Source organism: Euprymna scolopes, chromosome 11, assembly GCF_053919585.1.
Source record: "Euprymna scolopes isolate OS-2025 chromosome 11, ASM5391958v1, whole genome shotgun sequence".
Taxonomy (NCBI): Eukaryota; Metazoa; Mollusca; class Cephalopoda; order Sepiida; family Sepiolidae; genus Euprymna; species Euprymna scolopes.
In genome coordinates, this window is record NC_136492.1 from 12,431,819 (window position 1) to 12,446,302 (window position 14,484).

Genomic DNA, 14,484 nt, shown 5'->3' on the forward strand with positions numbered 1-14,484 from the left:
AAAAAAAAAAAAAAACGAAAATGAAAAAAGCATGGTACTCTTGCAGAATTAGATCCTGATCCACGGGATTACCGTCAAGCATGGCTTGGGCTCGACCAACAATCAGTGGATAAAGCTGAACGTTGCAAAAATGTTGAAGCGTTAAATGTGTTTTTTTTTTTCTGTATACAAAAATGTGAGTTAGTAATTAATATTTGAGTGATGGGGGGGTTACAATACACAGATGCGAAAAAGTAAAAAAACTAATAAATGAAAGCAAAGGTAAGTTAAGTTACGTTTGTACCTAACTGGATAATTGTTTAGTTTTTTTATGCAATGTAAACTGTTTAATCGGCTCGAAAAACAGAAATGGTTTCAGACTCTGTTGAATACGTTAAGTTTGGCAAAATAAGTTGAAAACTAAAATCTATACAATGCAGTGTCAAAAATCCACCGAATATATGTTATCATGACATAGGCTGACATAATCGGTGGGTTTGTGACATTATTTTGTATAGTTTTTAGTTTTAACTCACTTTCTCAAACTTTACGTAATCACCAGTGTCCGCCACAATTTGTATCTTTCAAATACACCGATAAACACTGTTTTTCAAGCCGACTAAACGTTACATTAAATGAAAAGGGTGTGTATTACTAAACAAAGATATAAAGAAGTTTTCAAAAAATAAATATATAACAAATAAATGTTATCAAAGGCAAGAAAGAAAATGTTCTGCCTAACTGGATAAGATTGTAGTATTTTTATGTAATGTATAATCGGTTCAAAAACATGCAGTGTTTATCGGTATATTTTAAAAAATATAAATGTCGGCAGGCTGTATCGAACACCTTAAGTTTGGTGAAATTTTAAGAAAATGAGATAAACTAAAACATGCGTATGCGCACGTAACATTTTCGTTGTTTATTTACTTACGTTGCCTTTCGCATTTTTACAAACATTATTTACGTTGGCTTTACTCTTTTCATAAATAATAAAAAACGTAACTAAACCGTTTATTGAAAATTTGTCACGTTTACAAACATTTATTTATTTACGTTGGCTTTAATCTTTTCATGAATGAAAAAGTGTTTTTCTTAAGAATAATAAAAGGAAAAAGTTACTAAACATTTATTACGTTGGCTTAACTCTTTTCATGAATTATAAAAAAAAAAGTAACTAAATCTCTTATTGATAATTTCTCACTTACAAATATTTTTAATTTACATGAACGGATAAATCTGCTGGTCACTATGGAACTCAACGGCCACCCAAAAAAGTATGGTGTTATATATGAACGTGATACGGGCCTTAATAGAAAACTTTATCAAAATTCCGAGATGCTATTTATTTTCAATAGCATAAGAAATTAAGGATTAGATAAATTTATTTTAGGTAGGCTTCGCCAGGAAAGCTTTTAAAAATAAAAAAAAGTAAGAGACACAAATGATGCTAGTGCACTTACCGATCCGCGCTATTTTAAGTCAGCTGGTCGCTATGGAACTCAACACCCCCCAAGTATTTTATCAAAATTCCGGGATGCTATTTTTTTTCAATAACATAAGAAATTAAGAATAAGACTAATTTATTTAAGGAAGGCTTCACCAGGAAATTTTTTGAAAATAAAAAATTAAGAAAAACAAGTGGCGCTAGTGCACTTACAGATCCAAGCTATTTTTTAAATGGTATTTCCAAGATTAATTAAAGTTTTATGATATGTTTTTTTTTAATTCAATTGTAAGGTTAAAGTACAATATATAAATATATATGTAAATGAAGTAGTTGTATATATATATATATATACATATATATATATATATATATATATATAACTACTTCATTTACTCACATAATATTAATATACGAAAGTATAAATTCATGCGGAAACTTTAAGTATTTACTTCAAAAGTGCTCAATACGTACGTATAGCTATTTAGTTAGTTATAAAATATATATGGCGATTAAGCTACAGTGAATATTCCGTGTTTCATCCACTCTAGGATTCCTCAGGCTTATTCATAATTTATAATTATTAACATTTATAATCAATATAAATATAGATCTAAGATAAATATACCTATTGAGCTTATTATATATCCACAGTATTATTTTAATGTATTGACGCATTAGATTAAACTTTGCTCTTTAGACTCCAGATCTTACTCACTAACTCACTTTCTTTCTCTCTCTCTCGCTCTCTCTCTCTCTCTCTCTCTCTCTCTATATATATATATATATATATATATATATATATATATAGTAAGTTATAAAATATATATGGCGATTAAGCTACACTGAATATTCCACCTTTTATCCACTCTAGGACTCTTCAGGATTATTAATTATTAATAAGCCTGAAGAATCCTAGGGTGGATGAAACGCGGAATATTCAGTGTAGCTTAATCGCCATATATATTTTGTAACTTACTAACTATCTCTACCTACGTATTGAGCAATTTTGAAGTAAATACTTAAAGTTTACGCATAAATTTATACTTTCGTATATTAATTTTATCTGAGTAGATGAAGTAGTTATATATATATATATACATATATATATATATATATATATATATATATATATATATATATATATTACAACACATATATTAGTAGAGAGAACAGCTATCCTTACTTGGGTGTCCTTATCTCCTGAGACTGCATAGAGACATCGCAATCACCAAAGTCGTCTCTATATAATACAGGCGAGGCATTTTGTATTGGTCCCGAGCGCACATCCTTTAATGCGTGTGTGTTAAATTCCACTTACTGCCTCTGTGTTACATCGTTTAATCCCGTAAAGTAGATACATAAATGTTATCTTATATATGCTCATAAAATGACACGTATATAATCGAACGTTCTTAAAAAGGGATAAAATTTATTTAAATCGCTTTTATACATATGTACTACTGTAACCTTAGATTGAGTATAGGGAGATTTAGAGCAGACGCACACTACTAAGTAAACTTCTATTTGGCCTTAAGCGCTGAACAAATATCTCAGCATCATATCCTAAACAAGTACTTGATCATCCTGCCATCAATCAGCTTAATTATACGTGACCGTGTACATTGCCAAATTATCCGTGCAGAGGAAGTTTCGTACACTATTGCTTCTAAATTAAGAAGCATTTTTAAAATATAAGTAATTAGTTTTATTTACCTCCTCGACATCTTGATTGCCCCCAGAATTAACTTGTAATATCTATCAGAGTTGTTTTGTTTATTATTATTAAAAACGCATGTTACACGATTCGTTTTGGTAAATAACTTCCGATTCATATATATATATATATATATATATATATATATATATATATATATATATATATATATATATATACTAGCAAAAGTACCCGTCGTTGACTGGGTTACAAAAACCGCCTGCAGAAAATAGATTTTGATTTATTAAAGTATTAGCGGGGGTACCCGGCGTTGCCCGAGTGTTTGTTTCCGGGACGGGGGGGAGTTTTAAAAAATGTTATGGTAGGTAAGTAGGAAGGATCAAACCCGGAGTCATGAGTAAAAGTAGGAAAATAAAGTGTGAAAAAAAAACAAAAAAACATCTGCAACGTTAACAGTTCGGCCACCAAGAAAAGTTCATTCCAGTTGTTTAGGAAAAAAAAAAAAAACGACTACGGTAGGTCGGCACGAACGTGAAAATATAATGTGAATTGTCCAGCACGCTAACCAACACGCCACAGAGCACTGCAGCTTAGTTTAGTGATTTTAAATAACTTCACATCAAAGAACTACGAAGCCAAACCGGTGTTCTCTTCTCAACTGTTCCCTGTGAACGATCCCCAAACGGTGTTAAGTGGTGGAAGGGGGGAGGAGGAATTTATTAGAGAGAAAATATTTTACCACTTCCATTGATCTTAACCGATTTTGGTCGTGACTTCTCAGCAGAAAAAGTATAGAAATCTAAGATTATCGAGGAATTTGAGAAATAATAAGCCTATAACACACCTCAGATATTGTTCTACCGTTTGTGCATATTATATTTGCATGAAATATCTTGATTTTTAATCCTATTAAGGTCCAAATCCGACGGGAAAAAATGAGTTCATTTTATTTATATAGAGAAGAGATGATTGGTTATGAAAAGGAAGGGTTGTAAAGAGATAGCTTTGAATTTGGGGGATCAAAACGAAAGCAAAATATGATAAAAGTAAAAATAACATAGATAATTATACCATACCTGTTCACACTGAAACACTTATCACAATATTCTGTGGATCTATATTAAAAAAAAAACCTTGTTAAACTTTGTGACATATTTCCATTCTATGGAGGTCAAGTGCGAACGAACACCCTATAATGTTATTATACCACATTTCTTCAAACTGAAACATAATGATCAAAGTATACTTACGCAGATAGACATGAAAAGTCTTTATTAATGTTTGTGCCTATTTCCATCCTATGGAGGTCAGGCGCGAACGCGGACGCCGCACTTTTATTATACCATCCTTATTTAAGTTAAAACATATTTATCAAAGTATTATTATGTGCATCTATATCAAAAACATTTGTAAACTTTCTTTTTAATTTTTTATTTTTTCCATACTTTATGGACCAGGCGCGAACGCAGACCCCTCATTTTTAATGAACCACGGTTCTGCCAGATCGAACATACCGATTCCTGTGTCTCGATACATCTTCTATCATTATATGTAATCAGTTTTTGTTTTTTTTTTTAAATAGGCAACCATATAGGAGTCTATTCGTCACCAGACGCACACACAGACATTCAGCTTTATATTATAAATATATATATATATATATACATATATATATATATATATATATATATGTGTGTGTGTGTGTGTGTGTGTGTGTGTGTGTGCGGGTGTGCGCGCGTGTGTGTGTGTTTGTTGGTGTGTGTGTGGGAACCGTATAATCACGTTGACACACTGGTTCTCGCCAGATCACCGATACTAAGCAACGTTGAGCCTGGCTAGTACTGGATGGGTGACCATTTGGGAATTTTAGGTGCTGTATGTGCTCTCCGCTTATCTCGGCATTGTTTTCAGCCATTAGTCTACATTTGCCACTGGTATTCAACAATGTCGACCCAGGAGAGGTGTGGTTAGTGATTGTGCGACACTTGCCACAACAATTCCACGCGCAGGCACCCTTACAGTGGGATCCATAGGCTGTCGAGACTTGAGGAAGTCACCACGTGCAAACACACAAACACACACACACACACATATATATATATATATATATATATATATATATACTATTTGCTTGTTTCCTTTACTAACAGATTTTCACGTCAATGCATGTACTTATAAAATGTGCCAAGTTCATTTTTTAATATAGCATAGATTCGACAATCTTATTCTTTATAACGCCCCTTTTTCTGTAACTCGTATTTTTTAAAACGTCACGAACTAAATCTGTTGAACAAGAGTAGAGTTTTCATCGCTCAATTTTTTAAAAACTTTTTGAACGCTGAACTGAACCTAAAGCGAAGAATATATTCAATATGCTTCATTGAAAACGGAAGATGTAAGCAGATAATTTGTCTCTTCTGTTTTATGATAGCCAACGTTAATTTATTTATATTTATTGCAGATTTTTTTTATTAATTTATATATTTTTTGCTTGATTTATTTAGTAAAAGATTTTCTCGTCAATGCATGTACTCATTATCTCTAGCAAGTTGACTTTAAATAGAAGATAAATAGAGTCGACAATTCAATGTATTTTCAGTTTGTGAGAAGGGAATCTATCACGGTACTTTCTCTTAAGCACGTCAATTGGACTTATATTAAGTACAATACTTAATATAATCATCATTTGTTCTTAGTGGGGAATAGACAATGCGTTTTGGGTGCGTTATTGGCATCTCCCTTACTTTCTAATTTGTCCCTAACGCACGGGAAGGAAGGACACAAGAAAAAAGTGATTGTTAAGCTATAGTCGAATTTTTAAATATATCGTTTTAAGCAAATACGATGTAAATTTATTTTATTTGTAAAACAAAGTTTTAAAAAAAAAAAAGTTGCATAAATTCTCAAGGTAACCTTTCAAAGAAAGCAGTTAATTTACATGCCCCCAAAACATATTGAAAAATTACATTTTTGTCAAGAAAAATACTTTCAAACATCACTGACAATTACACTGACACAACGGAAAATTAGCAACAGAAAATTACGTAATTTTGGAATTGTAGAAACGAAAGTAGTAATATATCCAAAAATGACGAAAATTCATCAAATAGAACAACTTTAATGAGTTTTCTGACAAAAGGAGAAGAAAAAGTTGTATTCTAGGTTGGGAGTATTTTATGTGAACACTCCCCAGTGATGTCGGAAATTTTCTGTGTCTATGTCTAACCATGTGACCATGTAACTACTAAAGGTGCTGGATTGACGTTATTCGCCTGATAGTCTTGGACCCAAACCTTGGATTAACCACTAAGGGGGCTGTCTTTTTTAGCAGGTGAAAAGCATTGGGGTTGCTGGATTGCCATTTGGTGAATGGATTCTTGACTATACATTAGCTTCTGGTGGGGTTTCCCATAGTCATATTAATGAGTAATTGTTACGGCTTTACCTTGTCAGGTCCTACAAGAAAATATATATTTCTTCGTTTCTATTTCTCTCCTACTTTCCCTCTCCTCCCGGCTCTAAGAAAACCTTTCGACCTATTCTACAAATCCCAAAAGTATATCATTAAAAGTTTCCAGAAGAAATACACGACCAAATCCAGATATTACACTTCCCATGTAGACTCCCACTACTACGACTCCTTCTCCAATTTCAGAGGTCTGCGTTTCAACCTTCCTGAGGTTCAAACCCAATTAGGAGTCTAAACCAGAGCTATTATTTCTAAGCGAAACTGGCATTGGACCGACTATTTCCCTAGAAGATTTTGGAATTAAATAATACTCTAACTTAACATCTAAATATGAACCCCAAGATCGCCATGAAATATGTGTCTACATTTAAGATGGCTTTCCACGTGGTATGACCATCTTAAGAGAAGATCATAAATTACCTTATCTGTGCTTCCAGGTTGAAGTTGCTCAGACGACTGCGTTTATATCTGCCATCTCTCGCCCCTACTACAGTGCAGTTACTATCTTTAAGTGCATATGTGAGAAAATTGACCGCATACTATCTGCTAATCATTCGGCTAACATTCACGTCTGTGGAGATTTCGATGTTCATAATGTGAAATGGTTAACCCACTGAAACAGGACATATGGAAAGGGGGGTTCTGTCACGCTTTCTCCCTTGCTTATGACCTCTCTCAGATTGTCCGCGAATCAACCCGTGCACTTGATACTGATGGCCAGTATGCAAATCTCCTACATTCTTGCCTCATAATCTGCCCTGAGCTATGCTCATTTTCCGTTCTGTCTCCACTTAGATCTTCCGAACACTCTGTTTTATCAGTTAAAATAAAAACGGAATATGTCCACAGACGTACCTCTCCATCCTATTGTATGGCTGACAGGGATAGATTCAGAATATTTATATCAGATCTACATCTGCGGTCCATATTTAAAAAACAAATGTCCTCTATAGTATCAGACCTAACAGAATGGTTACTTGTAGGTATAGACTGTTTCATAACCTCGAAAAGACTCCAGCAAAAACTTAATAGGCACCCGAGGTTCTTTCCGAAAGGTGCCATTGTGCACAGAAATCACTTTTTCATTGTTTCCAACGTAACAGTTGTAGTGAAACCTAAGCTGTTTCAGACTCTCAGCAACCACTGTGAAAAGGTAATAAAGAACACAAGAGAATTGTATTTTCAGTTCATTAAGTCCAAAGTAGCTGAGCAGCGGCTTTGTTCCCACCAGTGTTGGCAAATAGAAACAGGATCCTGAACAGAAGCGTGTGTTCTATCCCAATCATCATCAATAGACCTGAGGTAATCTCGTCAGCATCAGACAAAGCCAAACTCTTTGCCAAGCATCTTGCAGCTAATTCCCTTCTATGCTATCAAGGCCGCACATCCCCTAGTATTTCCTCCTGTATTTGAAAACACGTTATGCGATCAAGGTCGCACATCCCCCATATTTCCTGCTGTATCAGAAAGCATGCTATACGACGTATAAATATATGTGTGTAATGTTGCACAGAAAATCAAAAACTCTTCACTCCAGTAAAGCAACTTGCCCTAACCGCATTCAGAGTATAGTGCTGAAACAGCTTCAAGATTAGTGCAACCCCGTTTTTCCACTTCCTGTAGAGTTTCAATGCATCAAAGAAATTAAAAATAAATAAATAAAATAAAATGTCTGCATTTTCTCCTTCTATGCTTGCGAAATCGTCTTCTGGTTTGAAAAAAAAAACTGATTTTTTTCAGAGACTGAATTGATTTTTGATGTGAACGCGGGAGTAGCGAGACTTGCAAGCATGGTGTTATGCTTTAACGTTGAGAGTTTTGAGAGTAGGGTTTAAAAGCTATGTTTTTATCAGCAAAATGTCGACTTTTGAAGTTTTAATTTTTGACAATATTTAATCGTAGTCCTTTCAACGACTACTCATTTCATTATCTTTCAAAAGTCTTTTCGAATCCGCGTGTGTTTTACAAGGCTCTGCCATATCGCATGTGCATTTTAATAATAGTCACTATCCCTATCATCTCACGCACAGCTTTCTCGCCTTCGTCCATCTTCCAAGACACGCACTTTGCTTTTCTTTTTGATCGACTTCGCATGCGCTGACTTTTTTTTTTACCTTTTTCTTCTCCCATCTATTTCCTTTTAGTTTGCATATGAGCTCAGCACGCTGCTGCTGCTGCTGATTATATTTTCGCCGGACAAAATTATTACGCCTGCTACGTATTTCCTCACATGCGTTCCATACGCGTTTTTTTTACAAACTAATCCCACTTCCGTTGAGGTGTTTGCGTATTTTCCTGCATTTTCACTATATTATTTTGCATTTTATTTGTAAAATAGAATGTAAAAGAGTTCTACCAGTGTGGTACCATGTTCGACTTATGTCGTTAAGTGATCGGAGTAGCAAATGACAAAATGTAGGCGTTACATGAAATATTATTCCTTCGACAATAGCTGGTGACCGGACAAGAGTTAAAAGTGAAATTTTAAGTCCTAGTGTGGCGAGTAATCGGTGACTGAATGATTGATAAATAGATGGACTAATGATAAAAATGAAAAAAATCAATTTAAGAGAAGAGTTACTGTGAGTCAGTGAAAAAACAGTGACGACAAATCTGGACTTAACGACAGTCAGTGAGATTTTATAACAGTCGTGGGACTTTAAGACAACCAGAGTTGCGTGTTCAGTTGAACTTTGAGTACAGTTTGAAAACAGATCCTTACTTGGGCTAGATGGGAAAAGAAAGATAATGATCAACTGACAGATATATACTAACCTAGCCTCGACAGGAGGTTTATGTGCACCTTATATATATATATAAAGATAGAATGTAACATATCTAAAAGACCATCATTAACTTTCATATTGTTGTTCTTGCGTTTAAACACGCAAGGTCATGTACTGCCTTCTAAACCTCTTTCATAAATATATATGTGTGTGTATTTGAGCGTGTTTTATGATTATTTAAAGGAAACACACAATAGAAGTTGGAAGTTCTTTTCTATGCTTCATTTTTGACGTAATGTGTTCGGGTATTTTTATTTCTAAGTAACTTTTCCCTTTTTTCCTGATAAAAAGAAACGGTTTCATATTAACGGTCATATATTTATTGTCCATGTAAACGAAACGAATCTGTAAAAATTAGTCGAATATTGATATTTTCAAACAATGATTTGTAAGTAATTAAGAACTTAGACTTTGGAATATAACGAAGTTGTTCACTGTCATCTCTCTTTTCCTCTCTCTCCATACATGCATATATATATATATATATATATATATATATATACATATATATATATATATACATATATATATATATACATATATATATATACATATATATATATACATATATATATATACATATATATATATACATATATATAGTTATATATATATATATATATATACATATATATAGTTATATATATATAAATATATATATATATATATATATATATATATATACACATATATAGTTATATATATATATATATATATATATGCATGTATGTATGTATGTATATGTATATACCGTTTTCGATTTACGGGTGGAGACTGTTATGATAAAAACTGAAACACCGTTAATTTCCAGTAAAGCTCAATGCATCTACTTTATAGGTGCAGAGCATATATAGTAAAAAAACTTTTTTAAAGTTCAAAGACTTACATTTTTTTTGTAACTTTTGTTTATTTCATCTTGAATTTTTTCATTACACGCGTTTCGTTTATGGGATTGCACTTTTATGATTTTATGATTGTATTTCACAAACACAACACACACACACGCACACACACACTTACACATACATATATATATATTATATAAAGCTGAATGTGTGTGTGTGTGTGTGTGTGTGTGTGTGTGTGTGTGGTCACGAATAGGCTCCTATATGGTTGACTATTTAAAAAAAAAACTGATTACATATAATGATAGAAGATAAATCGAGGATCAGGAAGGGGTATGTTTGATCCGGCAGAACAGTGATTCATTAAAATTGTGGCGTCTGCGTACGCGTCTGGCCCACAAAGTATGGAAATAAACAATTTAAAAATTAAGAAAAAAAACCGTTTACAAGTGTTTTTCATATAGATGTACATAAGAATACTTTGATAAATATGTTTTAACTTAAATAGGGATGGTATAATAAAAGTGCTGGGTCTGCGTTCACGCCTGGCCTCCATAGAATGGAAATAGGCACAAACTTTTAAAAAACTTTTCATATCCATTTGCGTAAGTATACTTTGATAATTATGTTTCAGTTTGAAGAAATATGGTATGATAAAATTATATAGTGTTTGTTCGTACCTCATCTCCATAGAATGGAAATATGTCACAAAGTTTAACAAGGTTTTTTTTAATATAGATCCACAGAATATTGTGATAAGTGTTTCAGTGTGAACAGGTATGGTATAATAAATTATGGCGTTTATCTATTTAATTTTTACTTTCATCATATTTTGTTTTCGTTTTGATACCCCCAAATTCGAAGCTATCTCTTTACAAACCTTCCTTTTCATAACCTATCATGCTTTCATAAATCAGAGTCCATTTTCTGTAGGCTGTTTTTGAACCCAGTAAACGACGATTACTTTTGCTAGTATATATATATTCAGTGTGAACAATTATTTATCATCGCAGATGTTTTTATTTCACACTTTTATTTACATTTTTATGTAGTGTGTCTAATAAGCGTTTTGTTGAATAGCGTATGCCTAGCAAACAGGTCATCAGATGGATATATATATATATATATATATATATATATATATATATATATATATATATGCATTCTTTTGAAAAAATATTTGATATATTTTCCTCTATGAAATATATAAGAGATTTAGTGAAGGAAATGGATAAAAAGGAAAGCTTCAGTATATAAAGACCACACAATCATAAAAATAAAAGTGGCTTTACTACTTTCGAGAAAAAAACACAATTGAATTCAAAGCTTACGAAGATACGTCATTTAATAGTGTGATATTTTCTTTTTTACATTGCAGCCATATTTCTAGGAGTTGTATTTAGTTTTAAATATAATGCATGAAAAGTACAGAATGCTATTAAGAAAAAATTTTCTTGCAATCCATTTTTCTTTCATCTCTCATCAGTTAGAATGAAAACCACATATTTAGTTCACCATCGCTAGTCGCTACCATTTGACTATTGTCAGACTGTTAAGAAATATATAAAACAAAACTAACTATACTGTATTACCGTATATATATATATATATATATATATATATATATATATATATATATATATATATATATATATATATATTTGAACATGCGTAAAATGATACATAAAGTCGGCTTGCTTTTTCTAACTCTTAATTCTTTTCTCATTTTTGACCCTGTTAGCATCTATCTTTACGCGTTAAAGCTGAGAACGGCCCTGTCGGCAATGATTCGTCCCCACTTGGAATACTGATACCTAGTGTTTGCCAGTGTTGGCAAGGTTGTCTCTGATTCACTTGAGCGTGTACAGCGTGGTGCAAGCAGATATGTAATATATATTCCCTGCCGTGACTCTGTATCATCTGTAGTATATGGTCTGCTTGAATAAATCTGCTGTCTACTAGCCAGATGGTCACAGTTTATTCGGTTACCTACAGATTATTGAATGGTTCTTACCCCAGCGCACTGCTTAAATATCACTCTGTTTTAAGGCTGAACACCCTAAACCTGCGACGATATACATACGCATTTAATCCTCTGTTTAGTGACACTGGTATTTGCTCAGAGATGTAGCAGCGATCTCTTTTTGCATTGCGTTTTGAAATCCTGCACTTGCTGTCGCAAACCTGTGTGAATGAACATTTATCACTCTCATTTTCAGAGTTCTAGCTAATAATCGTGTTCTTTCCTAAGTTTTATGCGTTCCATAATCAGCTTAGTAGCCATTGTCTATCGCTAACGTTTTTAATAGCTATGCATAAATAAAGGGATAAAATGGTCGGAGATTCACCCTCGAATGCTTAAACTTCTATCTGAAAATGATGTCATCTTATTTTAAACTTCTATCCAAAAATAAGGATAGTTTATTTGAAAACGCCTGTGGTGTCGATGCCAGGAAATGACAACGGATCTTCGCAGAAGTTTTTATAAGCCATGACACGCTTATTCTTGTGCAATTACTAATAAGAACCACGTTTTTTTTCCTTCGGGCCAAGATCAGAGTGTCAATGAAATAAAATAAAACGATTTTTATAAAATCTTGTGTTTACCTGTTTATTTTATTGTATATGAAAACAAAACACATATACACACACTATATGATTTGGGAATCTTAGGTGGGATGACCCCTCTCCGGTGTTCCTGAGGTACTGCGATGAATGAGAACTTTAGTTAGGATGAAGCATAGATGAGCGAAGCTAGTGATGAGGATGCCGATAGACACCCCCTCCCCAATATTAGGGGGATGGGAGGCTTGTGCCTGTTGTTGTTTTTGTTTCTTTCTGTTTTCTTGTAAACTTTTCAGAGTAAATAAAACTATATAACTCAATGTGTAGTGTCTGTTCTTCAGATGCTGCATTTCAATTACTTGTACTCAGAAAGTTGAGAGGAAACAATTCACGACTGAGACAATTTATATTATTGTCCATTTTCTCCACGTTGCCTAGCTGTGTCCCATGGGAAAACATTCTAAATACGATCTTTGTGTATAACGTCCTGGAAGAACGTTAAATAAACATTTACAAGAGATGTTGATTTGTGCAAATGCGATACGAAACGCCGTTCAGATATGTACTAGTGATGTTGTTATTCGATGTAAACGGCTCATTTTTCTTCCCACTAATGACGGATAAAAGTGTGGAAAACTTACTAATACGGTAAAAAAGCGTTCCCTTGCAGAATGATATTAGTTCATCGCATTAGATTTATGGTATCAGCGACAGCCAGACAGGTTACTTGACGTTATCATTAGGCGGAGGTTTAAATTATATTTTGTCTCCCGAAGCGTAATATACGTGAGGATAAAGGCGGCTCGTAAATCTAGTAATCAGTCTTGTGGAGTGTGTATAGTCGAGTAAAGACATCAAAAGCACTTCCGGATTCAATGTATTTTATCCATCAATATTTCATACTGGGTGCGGTGTGGGTTTTTGTTTATAACTGAGCATTTTCTATAAAAACACGGTATGTGCCACGAAATTTAGCACTAACTCTTCGCTATTCTGAGTCAGGCTAATTCGACCTATCACCTGAAGATCTGTTTTTCTTTTTTTACTCAGGAATAACCACTTATCAAGACACGGAAGCCACTCGAGGATAAGGATTAATTAGTCGATGTGATTATAGGGTTGTAAAAATAAGTAGTGGTAATTTTGTGATTGGGTTACTTAGGAGACGTTTCACCAATAACTTGTTTGTGTTGGGATTTAAGACAATCCGATTGCAGTAAGCTGGAAATCAGACAGTCAGAAGAGAGTTCTACAGGCGTAGAGTTCTAAGAAAGAAGCTTGGTTCATGGAATCTACGTTTAGGTCTAGGCACAGACAAGGAGTGTGGGAAATTCTTGATAGTGGTTTCGGCCAGACGAGAGTTTTTCGTGAAAGTTTGGCGAGGGGGCACCATCTCGAAGACTTATTCACATTCGTTTTAAGAAGCGTTTATCTGAAATCAGTAGTAGACTGCCTCTTAGGTTTGGACCTGATCAGTCTGTAGGTGATATCATACGTTTCGTTATTTTAGACATATTATGTACCCCGTTTTTTTTTAATAGACTGTGTCGCTATTTTTTAAGCGTCCCCCATTTTATTTTAAACGTATCGTCTCCCAGTTCACCCGGTTTTATGGATACATTTTGAAAAGAAAGAAAAAATTAAGCTCCTAGCTCCAGCTTATGAAAAATGAGGGCGAAACCGGTTAGCTGGCCTCTCTCAAAAAATTGATTTCC